At 41.1% G+C, this 6000-nt stretch overlaps 1 protein-coding gene across 2 annotated transcripts in view; it reads right to left on the reverse strand.

The window, feature by feature from the left end:
• Nucleotides 1-4435, reverse strand: part of LOC121527297 (SH2B adapter protein 2) — a 39823-nt gene extending 35388 nt beyond the window's left edge. For both annotated transcript variants that reach the window (XM_041814223.1, XM_041814214.1), the window contains exon 1: nt 4233-4435. The gene's annotated coding sequence lies outside the window, so the exon portion shown is untranslated. The remainder of the gene's footprint in view (nt 1-4232) is intronic.
• Between the last annotated feature and the right edge of the window lie 1565 nt (nt 4436-6000).

Here is a 6000-nt window from a genome sequence, read left to right on the forward strand (position 1 = left end):
AAGTTTGGTGGAGGAGGGATTATGGTATGGGGCTGTTTTTCAGAGTTTGAGATGGGCCCCTTATCTCCAGTGAAGGCCAAACTTAATGCTTCGGCATACCAAGATGTTTTGGACAATGCTATGCTTCCATCTTTGTGGTTAAAGTTTGGGGAAGCCTCTTTTCTATTCCAACATGACTGTGCCCTAGTGCACAAAGTAAGGACTATAGGGACATGGTTTGATGAGCTCAGTGTGGAAATACTTGACTGGCCTTTTGTCTGGGCCTTTTCCCCACCAGTGATATGCCCAGAGACCACTGGAGGTTTTCAGGTCCTTGGAACATCCACAGCATGACCTGGAGCTCGTTAGGACCCTACTACCTGCTTGGACAGTTGTGCTTTCTCACCACATCCACTCATTACTCTGCCCTAAATGTGTGGACTTTGCTGTTTTGTACAACAGATTCTTTCCCATGCTCTGGTAATATACAAGGACATCCAGAACATGACCAGGATTGTGTCAATCCTCCTTCCCACCTGTTCCCTACTCACCACATTTATGAATTACTTCGGCCTATGTTTTTGGCGCAAACATGTCAAAAAGTTCTGCTCAGTGGTATATGTGTTGAACATGTTTGGTCAATAAACCAGTTTAACCTGACTAAGTTTTATCTTCACTTTTAGATCAAAATACCGCAGAGACTTCTCTGCATTTGCTACAAGATGGTTAGTATCATGCAGGTAGAGTTTGTCAAAATACTGACATACCGCACATTTAAGATGCTATCTCCCCCCACTTTTCCAGTAGAGTGAGGTGAGTAGGCCTGTGTATTAAAGCTACAGCCTGAGCTACTGGTAGGAATCTGCATTACAGCACAAACACATTTAATCTGTATTGTGGGCCTATGTTATCGATATACTCATCATTTGTTCAACAACTACTAATGCCAACACAAAACTTAGTTGGCTAATCATACAAATCTGTGCAACAGAGATTATGAACAACAGCAGCTCAAACTATTTTTTCTATATGTTGTGTGGCCTTATCACACAGATATAAAACACATTAATTACCGTTTCCCCTCCCAGCATCCTCTCTTCTCTCCCTCTCTCTCTCTTGTGGTTTCTCTGGCATTGCAGCAACAATGTAAATATTGAGTGAGCTCAGGCATCCATATGGCAGCCAGCGATAAAGGGACGGCATGCGTGGGAGAGAGAGAGAGAGAGAGAGAGAGAGACGCACATACAGCCACTGACTTCCATTTCCTGTCTTTCACCCACAAGGTCTAACTAATTTCACAGATGACCACAGGCCTCTCTCAGTGGGGATACACTGAGCGACCTGTGTGAGCATGCAGCATGTGTCTGATTGGAGCAGATGAGCTTTTAATTCAGCTGATGTGACTAAACGCAGTGAAGATACCTGCAGACACAGAGAGGACATGATGGCATGTATGTGTTGGAATTGTTTTTATTCTGACAAATTGTGCCTTCAAAGTGCAGGAATGTCATAACCTGTTCCACGGATATATTTCACATCTGTCTGGGCAACAGTCCACGCGTGTGTGGGACAGAACCTAACAAAAAATCTTAGAGGGTGATTGTACAAGCATTCTGTCTGTCATGTTCATTATAGGCCAATCAGAGCTACAAACCATATAATGTAATAGGTATGGGCATCACTACAAACTCTTACTAAAGCACAGCGGCAGAAGGGCAAAACATCTTTTCAGCCAAGAAAGCTTTTACTGTGGTTCTTAAAATTAAGAAAAGTTCAGTTCAGCTAAAAACACCGCTATATCTGCATCCATGCTAATCTCATCCCCAGCAGCCATTGTTTACAGGCTTGCAGTACAACTAAACCACACCCATAGCATCCACCTCACTCTTCTCAGCTGATGCTGATTGGCTAATTTATTCTGTGACCAGCTTGAAAGATCTGCCTGGTGACAAATGTGGAATCTTGCCAACAGCTTTGCATTTCTAGGGAAGTTACTCAATTTTGCATAATTAGGATTTTTTTTCTGATGAGTTTTTAAACACTAGCATGTAGCAGCAATGAAAAAAAATGATTCTGATTCATTTGTGAATCATTTTTTAGAAATGTTTGTTTTAATCAGTCTTTTTCTATACAACTCAGAAAAAAAATGAAAGAAATCCAAAAACAGCATACTTGATATCTGATATTAAAAATATTTTATCCAAAAAATGAGCAGTCAATACCAAATTAAACAATCATTCCTTGTCAATAACTCCAAAATGAAGGATAAGAGATAAAGCAGGATGTTCCTATTAATCTGGGCACCACCTCCATGATTCATAATCTACCAACTGTAGATTATCAGGGGCATCAGCACAGAATAAATGTGGGTTTTTTATATATACATATTGTTTAATGTTTGTAAAATGTGGGTTTGGATGGGTATGTTTAAAAATTACACAATACAATATTACCTATTAGGATATTATATAATTTCTTTACAGAACAGAAAGAATAAACACCGAAAACATAAACCCCAAGCTTCAAATAAGTCACTGTTATACAGTGCCTATAAAAGTATTAACCCCCTTAAATGTTTACCCTTCTATTGATTTTATGAATCGATCAGGGACAATATAATCCGGCTTTTTTGATACAAAAACTTTACTTATACTTTTCAATCACATTTTCTCCAAGTTGGTTGGAGTGTTCTTTTATCTTTATGGTGAAATGGTAGCGAGGAATACTGATGAATCACTGAAGCTTGTAACGCCTTCAAAGTAGTCATAGGTGTCTTGGTGGCCACTCTCACTAGTCACCTACACATGAGCCATATTCCTTCCATTTCTTTGTGATGGATTTATCTGAAATCCTCAGGATGTTCGGTGCCTTGGGAATGTTTTATATCTATTTCCTGACTTATACTTCTCAGTAACCCTTTTTCTTAGGTGACTGGAGTGTTCTTTTACCTTCATGGTGTAATGGTAGCAATGAATACTGATTAACCAGTGGTTGGACCTTCCAGACACAGGTGTCTTTATACTACAACCACTTGAAACACAATCACTGTGGTGATCCCTGTTTCACTAATTGTGAGACTACTAGCACCGACTGGCTGGTCAATAGAAGGATAAAACCTCCAAGGGGGTGAATACTTTTTAAAGCGCTGTATCATAGAGAGCAACAGGGGACCAGACCATACCAATGACAGTGATAAGGTCTTAATAACATTAAACACTTACTACCTTCTTGTTTTAAAAGCATTATAGCATCTTTAGGTGTTCTTGATTTTGGGTCCATCTTCTGCACATTTACCAGGGAACTTTGCACAGTTTGATACCCAGATAGCAGAACTTTAATCAAGTCTTTTTGCAGTTTTAACAGTGAATTTAAACAACACCACAAAGAGTTAGCCATTCTATTAAATAAAAACATAATAAACTAATGCCAGAGATGCAGTGTAGCCTGCTTGCAGTGATGTAGAGGCCTGTTTTACAGCAGGCCTGTATCCTGTTAAAATCAGGCTAATTGGGCTTCATATTAACAGACTAAAGCCTATCAAAAAGATACATGAGACTTAATCAATAGCAGGCCTGAAACAGGCCTATATACAGCAGGCCCACGGAGCCTATTTAAAGCCAACAGTGGACCGCTGTGCATGCTGGACTTCATGAATGGAGGATCGGCAGCAGCTGAATGGCTGACGGACAGCTCCAGGTCCGGAGAGCAGGGAATGAATGGGAAGCTGCGCGCGGAGTCACGAACCGGTACACTGATTCTGGATCATCTCGAGCGGGCCTGAACATCACATCACATCACATCATAACACATCAGATCCCAGCAGCCCCCCCTGAGCCGCCCACTCACTGACCAGACTTAACTCTCTCAGGGCTACTAAATGGATTATCGGGAGAAGCCCCTTTTTACACCGCGACCCTCCTCAAGTCCTGAACTCCTCATCCTCACACCAACATCCACTGCACGAGACGTTTTCATCCGCGCATCGCGCGTGCTCACTGACATCAAAAGACATTTTTTGTTCAAACGTAGGGTCCATCAGAGCCTATAGCTGGATGAATCAGGGTCTAACACCAAAACATGGCACATCCTCCTCTTCATCAGCACCTGAAGGGTTGTTGGTGTTCTCTTTATCTTGACAGCAGCAGCTTTATTTAAAAAAAGCTCCACACCATGTCTATTCAAACGCGTCAGGATCATCAAGACGCGCTAAATAAGAAACAAAACGTAGAAGAAGAAGCAGCTGCGGCTCTCACCTCAATGCAGGACTGGTTTCATGATGACGCTGGTGTCTCTGAGGATATCCTGGAGGTGCTGTGATGGATGAAGATTATTCAGGGTCAAACATGGTGCTTCGTAGTCCCTCTTCATCGGATGTGATCTCCTCTCTTCTCCGTGTTAGACGCGCTCTTCGCCGGCCAGCTCCGGCTCCATCTCTCCGGTCGACGCACTGTGCTGCTGCTGCTCTACCTTTGGCTCTCTCTGCCGTCCACAGACCTGCATCAAGACACAAAGCGTCACATAATTAGGCTATTTCCGGCGAGTCCCTTCAGAATAAAAGCTCACAGTAGCGTGGCTAATTACAGCTTTGGAGCCAAGAACCATCCAGCAAAGGGGTCTCATTATCAATGTTTGTTTCACTTTTCTGGTCATTTGATTCCAGTTCAGTAAGTACTTCTATCTTGGCTAAACTTTTACAGCTTCTACATTTCTGGAGAAACATGTACACTTTAGAAGAAAACAGCCAAAATATTCTGAGATACATGGGCTTAAAAGCACTATTTATTTCAATCAGAAATAGAAAGGTGGGCAATGTGACATCCCACTCCACTTTAACATGCAGTTATAGATAGTAGAATTATCCAGTCCAGACTATAAACAGTTAAATTAAACTTTTGAAAATGTTAAATATTTTACAATTTCACAGAGCAGCTTTAACTTTTTTTAAGATTTATTTTTGGGCTTTTTATGCCTTTTTGATAGTAGAGGACAGTGGATAGAATCAGAAACAGGGATGAGAGAGCTGGGGAGATACATCTGGGAAAGTGCCACAAGCTGGACCCTGGCACCTTAAATCATTAGGCCACCTGCGCCCCAGAGTGGCTGTAACCCTTAAAAATCTCTGGCAAATCTGGTTTCCTCTGACAGAACAAAGCAGAGAGCCAACACCACAGCAAAGCAATGCAAAGTGATGAAGAATGCACACTTTGCATCCTTGAGGAACACCAAATGTGACAGGGGTGAACTCTAACTCAGTGGATAACTTCATGCATGGTACATATCAAAAACAACACAAACCAACCAGAAACATTAGCAAAAAAACAAAACAGCTGGGATCAGTGTACAATAGGCAACATCTAAAAGCAATTAAACACACATAAAACAAATCCAAAAATTCTGCCCACAGGGCATGATGGGAAATACATCCCTCCGGATTTGAAGCAGCAGAGGGCGGAGCTTAGATTTGTTAACTCTGACAGAGTTGAACTAACATTGGTAGATCAACACTGTCAAATAACTCCAAGTTTGTGCTTTGAAGTCTGACATTTAAGGTCTGAACTACATTTATATGTCAGTTTCCACACCAGTATCTGCTAAAACGCATTTCTTAAAAATGTGTATTGGCAAAAATCCCAGTGTCTTGCATCTCTAGTGTTGTGTTCATCTCTTAATATCTCAAGTAAAGCAGAGTTTGTATGAAATATTCTACTCACCATGTGGCCAGTTAGCAGTTAGCTACATGCTAACTTGTTAGCAAGGTCAGCAGAAAGAAAGCCCAGAAGTGATAGGCTGAAAGTGGTCACATATAGATCCTGTTAGTTCAGAAATTTTTACAGAAATGTTTTTTTTCTAAGGACCTGAATCTGCTATAAACATTTAAAATGCACAGTAAAGGTGAAGATACTGTAATGTTTTTATTCCAAAGCCTTATAACTGATAAAAGAGGCCCTGGTCTCCAAATAAAATGCTGATAGCTAAAACTATAACCTGTTATTACAGTTAGTCTGATTTTCATGGCTACAC

This window comes from Cheilinus undulatus, linkage group 2 (assembly GCF_018320785.1).
Source record: "Cheilinus undulatus linkage group 2, ASM1832078v1, whole genome shotgun sequence".
Classification (NCBI taxonomy): Eukaryota; Metazoa; Chordata; class Actinopteri; order Labriformes; family Labridae; genus Cheilinus; species Cheilinus undulatus.